The sequence below is a fragment of the Rana temporaria genome, chromosome 5, assembly GCF_905171775.1.
Source record: "Rana temporaria chromosome 5, aRanTem1.1, whole genome shotgun sequence".
Lineage (NCBI taxonomy): Eukaryota > Metazoa > Chordata > Amphibia > Anura > Ranidae > Rana > Rana temporaria.
In genome coordinates this window covers 231,891,501-231,907,129 of record NC_053493.1, presented here as the reverse complement: position 1 = coordinate 231,907,129, position 15,629 = coordinate 231,891,501, and the positions used below count along the sequence as shown (strand labels likewise).

General features: G+C 47.2%; 1 protein-coding gene across 3 annotated transcripts in view; it reads left to right on the top strand.

Moving 5' to 3' along the window:
• DROSHA (drosha ribonuclease III) overlaps positions 1-15,629 on the top strand; it is a 478,288-nt gene that overhangs the window by 344,601 nt on the left and 118,058 nt on the right. The gene's annotated exons all lie outside the window — the stretch shown is intronic.

Here is a 15,629-nt window from a genome sequence, read left to right as displayed (position 1 = left end):
TAATAAATAAGTTCATAAAATCTATTTACAGCCAAACATTGCTAAGTCAAATCTTAACCAGTTTATTGGTATTCTGGGATAATTAGGTGCTGCTAGGATAATTATCACTTAAAGTGGTTGTAAACCCAACCACACAACTTGCACCTACAGGTAAGACTAGATTAAGGCTTACCTGTAGGTGCAAGAAATATCTCCTTAACCTACACGGTTAAGGAGATATTTACCCAAAAACGGGCACCGGTGTCTACGGTGCAGGCGCACTAGCGGGCCGGCTCCATGTATGGAATCATGCCGGGATTATGTCGGTCCCGCGCACATGCGCGGGAGTGAGGTCATCGCCGCTCCAGCCAGTCACAGCGCCGGAACGGCGATAAACGGAAGGGACATCGAGTCAAGATGGCGGCGGCGGGGAAAGAGGAGCAGTTCGGGGGCTTCGATCTCAGGTAAGTCATTCATAATGAGCTAGTATGCTATGCGTACTAGCTCATTATGCCTTTCTTTTGCGTTTTTTTTTTTTCATACATTGTATAAGAAGGATAAAACCAACTTAGACCAGGTTAATATAAGATGACCTCAGATAAAAATAAAAAGGTCTTAATTATTATCAAGAGTATAGTTTAAAAAAAATAAAAATTATAATAATTTATTATTGAATCTAAAATCTTATACTGCATATGGGAACTATGTACAATTGGTATAATGATAATTAAGGAAATAAAAGTTCTGCTACCAGAACAATAGTTAAGTATAAATAGTTACATATAAAGAGTGAATTGAAAGAGGAGAGAGAGAATAGGGGGGGAAAGAAGATAAAATAAAAAGTAATCTTGGGTAGGAGAAAAATAGATAGGGAAGGAAGAAATGAGAGGTAGTAGGGGTCCCCGGGGGTAGTTCATGGTAATAAACACATGCCATGAATGCAGAGAATGGAAGTATAAATTGAGCTTACCAAGGTCTTGGTAGGGAAGCATCAAACCTGGAAGGCATTAACCACTTCAATACTGGCCCATTGTCAAATGATGTCCACAGATGGGATCTCCCATCCTGGGTGGACGTCATATGACGTCCTGGGATTTGTGGGGGGATATTTGAATGGTGCCTGCAGCTAGAGGCATCATTCAGATATCCTTCTCTTCTGCCGGCGATTCTGTGCAACATAAGAACGATCATATCGTTCTTATAGGCGGCGGGAGGGGACATCCCCCCTCCCGCCGCCATCCGGTGCTTCTTCGGGCTCTCCCGTGCCATTGGGGGCCCGGAGAAAGAATCGTCCGGCGCTCGCAGGAAGCAAAGAGATGACTGGTGACCAGATGGTCACCAGTCATCTCTATGACCGTCGGAGGACCCGGGCGCGATGTGATGACGTCATGCCCGGGTCCCCGTATGTAAACAAAGCTGCGGTTGCGGTTACTAAGCAACAGTAATCATGAGATCGTGAATTTTTTTTTCACCGATCTCATTCTTTCCAGCCTGGAGGAGAGATGCGGGGTCTTATTGACCCCGCATCTCTCCATAAAGAGGACCTGTCACACACATTTCCTATTACAAGGGATGTTTACATTCCTTGTAATAGGAATAAAAGTGATAAAAAGTTTTTTTTTAAAAAAGTGTAAACAAATAAATAAATATGTAAAAAAAAATAATAATAATACAAAAAAATTAAAACGCCCCTGTCCCCGGTAGCTCGCGCGCAGAAGCGAACGCACACACAAGTCCCGCCGACATATGTAAACGCCGTTTAAACCACACATGTGAGGTATCCAGCAACAATTCTAGCACTAGATCTCCTCTGTAAATCTAAACCGGTAACCTGTAAAAAATTTCAAAGCGTTGCGTATGGAGATTTTTAAGTACCGAAGTTTGGCGCCATTCCATGAGTGTGCGCAATTTTAAAGCGTGACATGTTAGGTATCTATTTACTCGGTGTAACATAATCTTTCATATTTTACAAACAAATTGGGCTAACTTTACTGTTTTTTGTTATTTTTTTAATTCATGAAACATTTTTTTTTCCAAAAAAAAGGTGTTTTAAAAATTATTGTGCAAATACCATGCAAGATAAAACGTTGCAATGACCGTCGTTTTATTCCCTAGGGTGTCTGCTAAAAAAACATATATAATGTTTGGGGGTTCTGCGTAATTTTCTAGCAAAAGAATGATGATTTTTACATGTAGGAGAGAAGTGCCAGAATAGGCCGGGTATCGAGGTGTGTATAAAAGCCCTGTATTGAAGTGGTTAGGTGAGTCACCCAGAGATTCCATATATTCTCAAAGTTAGATATTTTATATTGAGTTAGAGCCTCTGCTTGGCATGGGTCATTGCTTGATTGACTCTATTTTTAGTTTCAGCAATTATTAAGGACAGGTATTTCCAAACTTTGGCAATTGTTTGTTTTGCGGCTGTAGTGATCTGTAAATGTAGTTTGAATTGGCGGTAGGAGAGAGTGTCTGGTTTTAAGTTTAAAAGTGCTATTGTAGGATTAGGATTGAAAGGGAATTCAAACCGTGTTGAAATCATAAATACATCTTTCCAGAATGTTTTTGCTACTGGGCAATCCCACCAAGTATGGAGATGTCATCCTAGATCACTACAGCAATTTTGAGCATATTTTGCAATTCTGACAGGGACCAAATACCACTGAGTACTTTGTAATTTGTCTCTAATGCCGCGTACACACGATTGGACATTCTGACATCAAAACCGTGGATTTTTTTTCTGATGAATGTTGGTTCAAACTTGTTTTGCATACACACGGTCACACAAATGTTGTCGGAAATTGAGAACGTCAAGAACGCTGTGACGTACAACACTGCGACGAGCCAAGGAGTTCAATGATAACGAGCATGCGTATAATTTTTGTGCGTTGAATTGTGTACACATGGTCAGAATTTACAAGAACAACTTTTGTTGTCTGAAAATTTGAGAACCAGCTCTCAAATTTTTGTTCCCGAAAATTCCGACAGCAAATATCCGATGGAGCATACACACGGTCAGATTTTCCGTGTGTATGCGGCCTTAGGCAGCTATATTTGGTGAGGATAACTTGGTTGTGACCAAAATCTTATCCCAATCGTCTGCTTTCAATGAAAACCCAAGATCCATCTCCCACTTAGCCACATATGATGGTGGGTCTAAGTTGGGTTTAGTAATAAGATGAGTGTAAAGAGTTGAAATAAGTCCCTTAGTGTGTGGGTCACGTTTACATATATTTTCAAAGCATGTTAATTTATCTAAATTAATTCTTCCTTGTATACAGGGCATAACTTTTTTTTTATCTGAAGATATCGAAAGAGCTCTGAATTGGGAAGTTTGTGACTTTCACATAAGTCAGGGAATGTTTTGGATGAAGTCGAGTATGCTAGTTCACAGAGTTGAGTTAGCTTAGTGGAGGTCCATGCTTTAAATGATTTAGGGGAAGACCAAGCAGGATAGAAAAGTGGATTTTTAAGAAATTATAAAAGAGGTATATGGGGAGATTGTAGTCCATTTACTAATTTAAATTTATCCCAAATGGCTAGTGTATGTTTAGTTATACGATTATTGAGTTTTTTATGGTCGGAGGAATTGGACCGTACAAGGTTGGTTATTGAATGTGGGTCGCAATCTATTGATTTCAGCGCAAGCAAAAGCGGAAGCGGCGTTTTGTGTGATATTTAGGGATGTAGTGGGGTTGTGGGCTAATTGAACTGCATGGTAATTGGTGGTAAAATTAGGAATTAAACCTAACATTTAACCCTAGCCCTTAAGCCTTACATTTGACCCTAGTCCCTAGGCCTAACATTTGAAACTAGTCCTTAAGCCTAACATCTATCCCTAGCCCTTAACCCTAACATTGATCCCTAGCCCCTAACATGTATCCATTAACCCTAACATGTAACCCTAGCTCTTAACCCTAACATTTATCTTTAGCCCTTAACCCTAACATTTATCCCTAGCCATTAACCCAAACATGTAACCCTAGCCCTTAACCCAAACATGTAACCCTAGCCCTTAACCCAAACATGTAACCCTAGCCCTTAACCCAAACATGTAACCCTAGCCCTTAACCCAAACATGTAACCCTAGCCCTTAACCCAAACATGTAACCCTAGCCCTTAACCCAAACATGTAACCCTAGCCCTTAACCCAAACATGTAACCCTAGCCCTTAACCCAAACATGTAACCCTAGCCCTTAACCCAAACATGTAACCCTAGCCCTTAACCCAAACATGTAACCCTAGCCCTTAACCCAAACATGTAACCCTAGCCCTTAACCCAAACATGTAACCCTAGCCCTTAACCCAAACATGTAACCCTAGCCCTTAACCCAAACATGTAACCCTAGCCCTTAACCCAAACATGTAACCCTAGCCCTTAACCCAAACATGTAACCCTAGCCCTTAACCCAAACATGTAACCCTAGCCCTTAACCCAAACATGTAACCCTAGCCCTTAACCCAAACATGTAACCCTAGCCCTTAACCCAAACATGTAACCCTAGCCCTTAACCCAAACATGTAACCCTAGCCCTTAACCCAAACATGTAACCCTAGCCCTTAACCCAAACATGTAACCCTAGCCCTTAACCCAAACATGTATCCCTAGCCCTTAACCCTAACATGTATCCCTAGCCCTTAACCCTAACACGTATCCCTAGCCCTTAACCCTAACACGTATCCCTAGCCCTTAACCCTAACACGTATCCCTAGCCCTTAACCCTAACACATATCCCTAGCCCTTAACCCTAACACGTATCCCTAGCCCTTAACCCTAACACGTATCCCTAGCCCTTAACCCTAACACGTATCCCTAGCCCTTAACCCTAACACGTATCCCTAGCCCTTAACCCTAACATGTATCCCTAGCCCTTAACCCTAACACGTATCCCTAGCCCTTAACCCTAACATGTAGCCCTTAACCCTAACATGTATCCCTAGCCCTTAACCCTAACATGTATCCCTAGCCCTTAACCCTAACATGTATCCCTAGCCCTTAACCCTAACATGTATCCCTAGCCCTTAACCCTAACATGTATCCCTAGCCCTTAACCCTAACATGTATCCCTAGCCCTTAACCCTAACATGTATCCCTAGCCCTTAACCCTAACATGTATCCCTAGCCCTTAACCCTTACATTTATCCCTAGCCCTTAACCCCAACTTTTATCCCTAGCCCTTAACCCCAACTTTTATCCCTAGCCCTTATCCCTAAACCTAACATGCAACTTTGGACACATAAAGGTTCCTGCACTACTTTCATTTTACTTAAGTGCCAGAGAGTTTAAAGTCGCATCATAATCACACTACATTTAAGGACTGCCATACTTTCCTTTTAGCCAAAAAAAAGAAAAGACGTGTTTACAACACACTGGAAAATGCCCCGGAAAAACTCATCAGCCACAACCTGCATACAGTATATGTGAACATAGCATTAGAAGAAAAAAAAGTCTGTGCTTCTAGGGACTGATTATATACTCTGAATGCACCCAAACATGTGTAAATATATGTATATTTAAAGCAGGAGAACTTAATCTGGAAAGTATATATAGCTTGTTTATACTTCTCAGAACAATTTCCTCTGTGTTTAAATACAACAAATGCAGGAGGCCCAGGGGAATGATGACTTACTGGTCATCTTGGCTAAATGAATGACCAGTAAATCACACAGGACTCTATTTTACATTTATTTCTTGAGGAAACTGGTTCATGCTCTCAAACGATAAAAACCATGGGACGCAAGGGTGCTGAATGTAGCAAATGGCGTTTTGAAGCATGTAGATGAGTCTGTTTGATGTTTACAACTTTCTTGTTATGCAAGTGAGTGGGATAGAATAAAAAGCACTTTCAATACAGACTTTTGCTTCCACAACAAAGTCCACAGTAGGTCCTTGATCTTAGAAAACCCTCTATGATGTCATATGCCATAGAAACTTGTTCAAAAGAGAAGTAGGGAATTTGAAATCAAAGGCTAAGAGCAGACTGGGCTAGAAAATTATATACAGGGGACTAAGTCTTGTATGACTTGGTAGATTCAGATAAGACCCTTGCCTTAAAGCTCAATATCAGTGACAAAAAAAGATTCAATTTGATGCAGTTATTTATTTACTAAAAACATAATCATGTTTATTTTTAAACTCAGACAGAATAATTACTTGAATTTTTTCTAGCGATCAACCTTTTCGAATTCCCTGTACAGCAGAACACAGACTAGGAGATGGCAAGAGTCCGTACTATTGGATAATCTGGGCCTGCAGCCAGTTGGCCTTAGGCATTGATAAAAAAATATATATAGGCGTGGCTTAAATTGCACTAAATATTGGGCGTGGCTTGAATGGGGTGGAGTTTAGTAGAGTCTGAGATTACTTACATTGCAGAATGCGGTAATGTTAAATAGGAAATGTACAGTGCAGAGTGTATGGCGTGGGTAGTATGTGCAGAAGAGGAGTGTCAGGTGGTGGGTAGTATGTGCAGATGAGGAGTGCGAAGTCTACGGACTGCGGTGATGGATGGTAGGCCTGGTCAAGCTTACATTCAGAGCATGCATGCTCCATCATCAGGCCTGATGCCTGTTGAAGGAGCATACATGCTCCAAACGCAACCTCGACCACGCCTACCATCCATCATCGCTGAAGTGCTTGTGTGACCATCTTCAGCCTCGGCAGCCACCGGGAACTGCTGACCACCCCTGCTGCCTAGCTGGACTACAGGAGCCCAAGCTACTTTTGCCATGCACATTATATCTCACCAAAATGTGAGTTGATCTTACTTTTGTTAAACATTGAATTTTAATTGAAATATACTGCACTCCGCTCCCCTCTCTATCTCTCTCCCCCCCTTCTCTCTCTCCCATATTCACTGAGTTGCTTCTGCTCTCTACAGCTGGCTGTCCACACTGATACAGGCCAGAACCCCTTAACCCTGGTCTGGCCTCAGCAGTAAATGAACTTGCACACTTGGACCTTGGAACTATTTCCATAACTATTTCCATATCGCACTAGCTGCGTTTCCAGCGCTCCATCTTTTTTTAGTAGTTCTCTCAGTACTGCTTTGCTACAAAACTGGTAGTGGAACGGATTATATCTTCTGCCGACCTACAAATTTTTTTTGTCTCCAATCCTTCTGTTGGTAGAAGTATAACCCAAAGGCCTAAGACTTCCTGTGTTCTTCAATGTAATCAAAGAGTACAAAAATCCTATTTTCCTATGTGTGGGCAGCCAATGCCCCTAGCAGGTCTTCACATGTGGCCATGCCTATTTTCCTTATCTTATTGTCATAAATATTGGTCACAGACTCAGCCTTGCTCCTTTAATCTATTTTTGATTTCAAAGTGAGCCTGTACTATACCCATACAATGCAAACCAGCACGTGCACTACATTGACACAGAGGTGCTGACTGTTCTTCTGCTGTTTGTGACAGCACTAGGGTTATTAACAAGCACCATACCCATTTCCCGAGACAAAAGGAAGTAAGTCAAATTAGTTACAATGCCCAGCAATGCCTGGTAATTTCTTCCCTCACGGTGGCTCAACAGTGCTTCAGAAGTGTAAAGAAAAGTGTTCTGGGAGGGCGGTAAACATTAAATAGTATTTGTCCAGTTGTCATGCTCATCCCCTAGCTTTGCTTCTTTTATCATTGACCTGAAAAAAAGCATATGAGTAGCATCATAACTGCTCATCTGCTTACTCGTCCAAACTTGGTGACTCAAAGTACTGAAGCCAGAAGGTCAACTTGACAGCTAGGCAATGGGCATTTTCAGATCAAGAATGGTATCCCCCTAACTTCTTTCATGACATGCTTCTTTTGGTCAGCTCTATTTGGAGGCCAATGCAACTCAATTTGATAGCACAGATTTTTTTTTAGGCTGTGGTAGATTTGTAATTATTGTGAAGACGTTGCATACAAGCAGCTAATGATGTGCAGTTATTCTTACCGTGAATCGTCTCTTGGGAGGAACCACACCAAGCGTGGCTGGCCTTAATGTCTGGCTGTATTTTTTTGTTTTGCACAGCTTTTTCGAGATTTTGTGTCAGTTGTGGACGAATCTGTATGGTTTATGTTTTTTACACTTCCATGCTGAACAATGCTTGAAGTGGGCTATAACTGTGGCTTTGCTTATAGGAATTATCTAATTTAAGAACAGTGCCAGGTGTTATAAATTTTGACTTACATTTTATTGTTGCCAAATCTGATCTTCATATTTCAATCTTCTCTCGGCTTAGTGTACATTTGAAGAGTTTCATTATGGTTTGAAATATACCGACACATATTTTAGCTGGACCAAACTTTCTCGAGAGAATATTCTGATTTAGAATTCAGATTGATAGCTCACTCTCCTAATATTAGCAGAAGAGTAATAATATGGCATTTGATGTAGTGAACTTTACGTAGCAAACAAAAAGCATCTGCACACACGCATTAGACAGCTGTCAATTACAGTGTTCAACTCACTATCTACACACCTTCCCAGTGCTGCACAGGTCTTTAGTCCACAATGACAGCTGCTCATTATAGGTTACAGTATTGACAAGTGTTTTTACCTTCCCCTTCAAAAGGTCAAATTGCAAATTCACAAAAGAGAAAACAAAATGTTAATTCAATAAAAGTGAGCTTGCAGCATCATACGCTTTCACATTTATTTTGACTTGCATGGCTTGTATTTTACTTCATTGCCAATAAATATGTCAAAAATCCCCTTATGACCATAAGATTTTAGCCTCAGAAAGACATTAAAGTGCAAGTCAAGGCTATAATGTTCTCATTTGCATCAGGGATGCAGTGGTGACAACACAATGAAATATCCGCAATCCCACAACATCTCTGCTACCGCAGCTCTAAGTTTGCCTTGGGGGGGGGGGGGGGGTTGAAACTTCCAACATCAAAACTTTTTTGATCAACAGCTTAGCAACTCATGGACTGAGGTAGATTGACCTGGGATCTACGTTTGCTTATGCACATACTGTACATCTACTGTACATGGGCTGTTTTGCTTAATAAAATGTGTTGCTGCATAATCTACAAAAGTGGTGATGGGGGGGGCGTGACCGGAAGCCAGCCTGGAAGGAAGCATCCCCTGAGAGCTCCTCTCCAGCCCGCAGCGAAAAGGCAAAAAACGGGGGTAATTCCGGCCATCCATGGGCGGATCGCGGACCACCAGGTCCACTAAGGCTCGGGGAACATCCCAACCCCCGCCAGGCTCATCCTCGACCCTGAAGCACTACTTTCGGCCATCCGACATGCCGCCGGGCGGAGGAGACAAGATGGCGCCGGACGCAGCTGCCTTCAGAACAGGGACGTCTCCCCCTCGCTCACCTCACCATCCAGACTCATCCCCGACCCGATCGAGGACATCCGATTCGCCGTCGAGCCCGGATGGCTCCCAGCAGCCGGTGAGTGGATCCCTGCATCCGCATCTCCCCGCCGCAGACCACGCGGCACAGGCCGCGGCTTTCTATGGCCCCCAGGACACTCAATGTACGGGGGCCTTCCCCCGCCTGCTCCGCACTGCCCCAGACCCTGAGTCGCAAAGCGGGGAACAGCTCTCCTCACCCACATTTAATCGGGAGGATTTCCCGGCCCTGCAAGCCACCGCCACCTCCCAGGCCTCCATAGGCTCTCCACGGCTAGGCAGCTCCCCGGCCAGTGTTAGGCCGCAATCCACCTCTCCCACAGCACAGGGGCCTATTCACCCGGCCATCCATCTCGGGGCCGGGGATAGGAGAGGGACCTCTCCCCCCTCATATGCCTCAATGGCAAGCACTAGTGCCCCGTGGCACGGAGGGGCCCCCACCTCTATGGAGGTACAGGCTCGGGCCTGGTCCGCATCATGGGACGTATCTCAGCAACCCCCCCCCGAGGCCAGAAAGCATGGAGACTCGGGTCCCAGCCACCAGCCACCCCCCATCAACCCACTCCATCCCACGCATGACACCGGGGGACCCTCCCATTATCCCCCTCCGCCATGGCAGTCCTATATGCAGGCCTTCCCCACGAAAGATGACTTTAAACAGTTAATTGAAGACGTCAAGGCGACCTGCCGCGCTGAAATTCAAGTTCTCCATACGGGACTCAAACACTTAGCTGACAGAGTGGAGATGGCAGAGGAGGAGATCCAAGAGACTAAAATGGCAGTGCACCGCACACAAATCCAGGCATCAGATCATCATCTTATGCTCAGAGACATGCAGCGGCACATCGAAGACCTGGATAAGAGGGGGCGCCGCAACAATGTCCGCATACGCGGTCTCCCCGAAACGGAGGGGGCCGAGGACCTGCAGCTCACCCTCCAGAAACTATTCAATGGCATTCTGGGCGAACCAGCAGACAAGACCATCGAGATGGATAGGGCTCATCGAGCCCTCAAGCCAAAGGGCCCTGCCTCCAAACCACGGGACGTCATATGCCGTGTAAACTCCTACCCACTGAAGGAAGCCATAATGCGCAAAGCCCGCCCCATTCGTAACCTAGTCTTCAACAATAACCCACTACAGCTCTACCCGGACCTTTCCTGGATTACCCTCCAGAAACGGCGTCTGCTTCAACCCCTGCTCCGCACCTTACAGGACAAAGACATTGTGTACCGATGGGGTTTCCCCTTTAGCCTCTCCGCCAGCCACCAGGGAACTTCCGCTACCTTACGCTACCCAGAGGACCTGGACACCTTCTGCAACACACTGGACATCCCTGTCCCCCAGCTGCCAGATTGGGACCTTGTGGCTACACCACCCCCACCACCGGTGGTCTGGCAGAAAGTCCCGCCGCTTAGGCGCCCCAGAGGCCGCGACCCTGGCCGCAACTCCCCCAGGCACAGGCCTACATGAGATGGCCACCCTGGCCACGAGAGCCGCCCTGAGCGCTACAAGAAGCTTTCAAGTTTTGTTTTTGCCCATTGTTTACATTTTTGGTTTTACCCCCGGTTGCCCTAGCCTTACCCCTGAGCTACACATCGGGCCAGTCTCGGACGAGACCCCGAAGAGGCTACCCTTCTGATTACGGACCCCCCCATGGCTGATAGCCTGAAAGTTCCTTCTTCCCCAACCCCCACGGTGGAATTTATCCACACCACCCCCTTGCCCCCCCGACCCACATTTTTGGACTCTCTGGTCGGGAGGCCCTCAAGGAACTGTTGGGTCCCGGGGGCCCTCGGGCCACCTGGACCCCTATTGTTAAATAATGTTGTGTTCTTCCTCTGTTTATTTGCTTACCTCTCTCCCTTTCTTTCCAGATATCTCTCTCTTCTCTTTCGAGCAGGCAGGACCCGAAGGCATGCCTCGGTGGCTGCCGGCCCGGCGGCCCCTCCATCCACCCTCCCAGAACCGGACGTACCGCACCTGACTCCAGCTAAGTATGACTCACGACCACACCACCCACAACATGGCTAAGTTGCTATCCCTGAACGTCCACGGGCTCAACTCTAATAAGAAACGACATTTAGCACTAAGGGAGTTCAGGCAGTCGGGGGCAGAGATCATAATGGTACAGGAGTCGCACTTCTCCAAGGGTGACTCCTTTACGTTCGCGGCTAGATATTTCCCCTTAATATACCAGGCCTTTAGCTCGCGCAAACGGGCAGGGGTTGCAATTCTGGTCAAACGGGGTACCCCCTTTACCTGTACCGACACCTACATTGATCCCCTGGGCCACTTTATCATCCTGAGGGGAACGTGGCATTCGAGAGACATAACCCTGTGTACCTTATACGCCCCCAATGCCCGTCAGCACAGATTTCTGGGCCGGGTTCTCGCCCGCCTGGCCCGTTCCCCCCACGGTTTATTGGTGGTAGGAGGGGACTTCAACCTACCCCACTCAGCAACCTGGGATCGCCTGGTAGTGAACCCCCGAGCCTCTCAGACTAGGGCCCTGCGGGACTCTAAGCTCTTCCGCCAGCTCACGAGGAAACATGCTCTATTTGACGCATGGCGGGCGCTTCACCCAGGAGATCGCCAGTTCACCTTTTATTCATCCCCCCATCACACACACTCACGCATAGATTACTTTCTAGTTAATAATACCACGCTACGTGCTACCAGTTCCGCACAGATACTACCCATCTCCTGGTCCGACCACGCTCCCATCACGTTGTCCCTTGACCTGACCGCTCCCAACCGCAGGCCCTGTAACTGGCGACTGAATGATTTCCTCCTGAAGCACATCCCCTCCAAAACGGAGATAGAAACTGCTCTACAATTGTACTTTAGCGAAAACGACACGCAGGACATATCCACCACCACACTATGGGCCGCTCATAAAGCGGTAATCAGGGGACGCTGCATGGCCATCTCATCGGCCCTTAAGAGGAACGCTGAGTCAGCTAGGAAACAGGCGGAAGCGCAGCTTCGAGCCCTAGAATCCCGTCTCCAGACCTCACCCTCCCTGACGCTTCTTAAACGCATTACCCTAGTGCGGTCGTCACTCCGGGACCTCGCGCTGGGTCGAGTCGAGAAGGCCCTTGTCCGCCTTCGTCAGGTATACTATGACAAGGGCAATAAGGCGCAAGCTCTATTAGCAAGGAAGCTAACCGACCGCTCCCTCGCTTCCACCCCGCACCAGGTCCAGGACAGATCGGGCAACACCATATCCCACCCGCAAAGTATTGCGGACGCATTCGCTGCATTTTACGCGGATCTGTACAACAGGCCTGAAATTCCTCATAACCCACCCACCCCCGACCTACTTGATAGGATGACACAATACCTGACACAGGCGGGCATCCCTCGGCTACAACCAGAGGACCTGATCTCCCTTAATGCCCCCATCACGGACGAGGAGCTAACCCGGGCCATTAAGGCCCTCCCCGCCCACAAGTCCCCAGGTCCGGACGGGTTTCCATACGAATATTATAAGACCTTTCTCCCCACACTTCTCCCCCACATGACTAAACTCTTCAACGCCTTTCTACAACAGACCCCCATCCCGCAGGATATGCAGCGATCATTCATCACCCTCATTCCTAAACCTGACAAGGACCCCTCACTATGCGCAAGCTACAGGCCAATAGCCCTATTAAACTCAGACCTCAAAATCTTTACGAAGGTCCTCTCCCTCCGTTTAAACGTAGTCTTGCCCTCCCTGGTCCATAAAGACCAGGTGGGCTTTGTCCCCCTCCGCCAAGCGGGGGACAATACGAGAAAGGTGATTGACCTAATTGACGTGGCGGGCAGGGAGGGCTCGGAATCTTTGCTCCTAAGCCTGGACGCAGAAAAGGCGTTCGACCGCCTTGGCTGGCCCTTCATGCTCGCCACGTTGAAACACATGGGGTTTAGAGGACCTTTTCTCCAGGCGGTCCGACACCTCTATACCAACCCGATATCACAGGTAAAAACTCCCTTTGCCACTTCGTCCACCTTCCCTGTCACCAATGGAACCCGCCAAGGGTGCCCGCTCTCCCCCCTACTCTTCGCTCTGTGCGTCGAGCCCCTAGCAGCGACGATCCGCGGTAACCCGGACATTCGGGGTGTTCCAGTAAGGGGGAGGGAATTTAAGATCTCCCTCTTTGCTGACGATATTATTCTAACATTGACGCGCCCCCGCATCTCCCTGCCCAATCTTCACGTCGAACTTGAACGATACGGGGCCCTCTCGGGATACAAAACCAACACCTCCAAGTCGATGGCCATGCCGATAAACATGCCCGAACCAGAGACCCTACACATGCAGTCGGTATTCCCATATCACTGGGAGCGAACCTCCCTGAAATACCTGGGGGTCCATCTGACCCCGGACTTTGCATCCCTGTACCAGGCCAACTTCCCCCCCCTTTATAGCTCGATTAGGGCGCTGATCCATAAATGGAAGCCCCATCAGATATCCCTTCTGGGCCGGATAGCGGCCATAAAAATGGTGATCCTCCCAAAGCTGCTATATCTGTTCCAGACCCTTCCCATCCCAGTCCCATGCGCCCATTTGCGAGCCCTACAAGCGGACCTCCTCCGATATGTGTGGAACTACAAGCGCCACAGGATCCCACGCTCGGTCATGACGGCGGCGCGAACCGAGGGAGGCCTGGCCTTCCCAGACCTGGTGAAATACTACCAGGCCTCACAGCTACGAGCAGTGGCATCATGGTTCCCCCAGAAGTCCTACAATAGGTGGACGGAGGTGGAAAAGATTTGGCTGGCACCAATTCACCCCAATAACCTCCTCTGGAACGCGAACGCGTCAGTGGAGCCAGGACGGTTGCTAGGCTCCATGCAGCAGCTTCAGCGCATATGGAGGAGGCTGGCCCAAGACTGCCGACTGAAATCTGATAGTTCCCTGCTGACTTCCTTTCTCTATAACCCTAAAGTACCGACAAGCCTCACCCACCCGATGTCATGGCCCTGGGCCTCGCGAAATTTATTTCATTTTGGCCATTTAGTAGATCCCAGGTCCCGCACCCTACACTCCTTCGCTGATCTTCAAGCCAAACATGACATTCCACGACAAGCTTTCTTCAGCTACCTACAGATTCGCCACTACGCCCACACAGTAGCCCCTCGGCTCCTCTTCTCGAAGCCAACCCCATTTGAGCGCATTATACTAGAGGGCACAGCTCGAAGGGGCCTTATATCAGACATATACCAAATTTTAAATGAACACTCCTTCCAACAAAACGGTAAACACGCCTATATGCTTCGATGGGAGAGGGAGCTTGGGGAGGTGCTCTCAGAGGAGGAGTGGGGAGCGGTTTGGAGACAGGCGGCCAAAAGCTCTATCTGTACCCTTTATAAGGAGAATGCATACAAAGTGCTGTTTTTCTGGTACCTGACCCCGGACGTGCTCCATAAGATCTACCCTTCCACCTCTGACCGGTGCTGGCGATGCAACCAAGCTAGGGGCACACTGTTTCACATATATTGGGCCTGCCCCTTGATTGTCCCGTTCTGGACTCAGACACGAGAGCTCCTGACCCGCCTCCTGGAGGTGCCCATACCCCTCTCCCCGAAACTATTCCTTTTGGGCCTGTCCCAACCTCGCATAGCCAAACCTTATAAGAAGCTGTTAAGACACATTATCACGGCGGCAAAGTGCTTGATAGCACTAAACTGGAAAAAACCGATGCCCCCATCCCAAGAGGCCCTCTACGTTAGGGTCAAGGATGTAGAACTCATGGAGAAAATGACGGCTAGGATCCGGGACAAACTGGAGGAACATGACCTTGTCTGGGAGAGGTGGCATGTGAGGGAGGACCCGCCGTGAGCCGACGACAGACCACCGAGGTATGCTACCACACCCACCCCTCTTGCCTGCCTTTCACCCTCCTCTCTCTCTTTTTCTATCCTTTCCTTTTTCTTTTTTCTCTTGTCCTTTTTCTCTCCCTCCTCACTTGCCTCTCCCACTCACCCATCCCCCACCTCCTCTTTCCTTTCTCTCTTTTGTTTGAATCCTGTTATTATACAAGCTACTGATAGTACGAATAACTATGAAACCACTGTGTAAGCACATTAAGCTGGAATTGTATACCTTTTCTTTTCTCTTACACCAGATGTGTTGCCATATTTTGTACTGTCCTTTTTTTTCGAAAATAAAAAACTGTTATTTGAAAAAAAAAAGTGGTGATGGGGCTGGCAGATTTGTTTCCTAATATAATATTACTTTCCCTCTAGCTTGTCAGAGTGTAAATCCAGCCAATAAGAAATTCAAGATCATGTTTTTAACATTCATGCACTAGAGC